Below are 1,611 nucleotides of genomic sequence, written 5' to 3'. Positions count from 1 at the left end.
GGTTCAGACAACATATTCATCCGCTGTGACAAATAGTTCCATTAATGCAGCATTTTATAATTATGCCAATGCCTTTCCTGTATTTCAGAATATAAATACACAAATTATTAGGTACACACCAGTTATGGCATTAAATTAATAAATACGTTAAATATTTCTTATGGGTACAGGGTACAGCAAGCGGAAGAATACAGACAAAGCAGAATCGGACTACTTTTTGTTCCAGGGTCACGTGTGTACAGAAATGAGGGAAGTTTTCAATATTTTATATCGGATTTCAATTCAGTAATGTAGTTATTACGCACCAGCATTCTCGTTTCCTTTGAAATAATTATTTATTGGTTTGGCACATCATGACTTAAAAGAACAACCTGTAGCTGTATTTTTAAAACACTAATGTATAGGGGGAAAATATAAAAATGCGTCTAGTTACCCCCCTCACCATTGCCTCTACTACCCTGCAATAGAAGGCAGGAAATAACTGAAATGCTTACGCCAGCAGAAAAGTAAGTTACTGCATAAAGGCACAAGCACATAATTTGGCAATTATAAATTGAATTATAGAAATTAATTGCGCCAACGTAAGATGCAAATTTAATGTAGCATGTTCCAATTGTGCATTTTGCCCCCAAGGACGGAACGGAGGTGGAAAGTTCTAGCTCCGTTTCACATGGCAAATCGTTATTGTACAGCGCCATCTGTCAGAAAAATCTTGAATGAAAGTCCATGGATATCAAGCTACAATGGCATATTTTTCTTTTCCAGTTCAACTCTTTTTTAAATGGTTTCAAAAGAGCTTCTTACGGAAATGTTAAGTAGCATAAAAAACCTGTATAGATAGCAAGAATTTCCCATTTTTTAATAAAAATAAAAAGAGATCAGTTATTTTAAATAATTAATTTGCTCTCGTATTTTATAGGCCTATGGATGTAGTGAATCTTACAATGTATGAAAACCACTTTTCCCCCTTTTTTTTAAAGATGTTGCGGTATATTAACATTCTCTTCTTACAATAACAGCAACAAAACTGTCAAATTTATTCTCATATTTTGGGTTTATATTTGTATAGTAGCCATTTTGGTGCTGTTTCTGATTTATTTAGACTATGTTTTATTTATTCTCCCTCTGTGTTGGTGCGCAGAGTGACGATGGTTATGTATCTTGAACGTTTGTAACCTAGCTACTGTTTTGTGCATCATGTCACCGTAAAACCGGACTTTGCCTGTCAATGAATATCATCCTCATATGCACCCACATTTTATGTAATTTAGGCTACTTAACCATTCTTCCAACGTAGGTTACTGAAGAGAAAATAAGTTATACTAAAAATAATTCGTATATTTATAAAAGTTCACAATGTTATTGCATAAGAAATAGCCTATAACACAACACCATTAAATAAATGTGTTTTTATTAAATAAACATCTTATCAGTGTTTTTGACCCCAAATGACGTTTTCTGAAATGAAAAGATGGTTTCCCTTCATATAAATGGCATGAAACTTGATGTTGGTTGATATTTGCTAGTTCTACAGACAAAAAAAGGAATTGTAATGCTATCTAGTTGTTAGCTTGAGGGGGAAAGTCCCTCTCAGGCTGTTCTTCCGAAACC

Source organism: Siphateles boraxobius, unplaced genomic scaffold (genome assembly GCF_051911475.1).
Source record: "Siphateles boraxobius isolate OS27281-9 unplaced genomic scaffold, OSU_SipBor_1 46, whole genome shotgun sequence".
Taxonomy (NCBI): domain Eukaryota; kingdom Metazoa; phylum Chordata; class Actinopteri; order Cypriniformes; family Leuciscidae; genus Siphateles; species Siphateles boraxobius.
The sequence above is the reverse complement of the archived record's forward strand: the minus strand, read 5'-3'. Positions refer to the sequence as shown.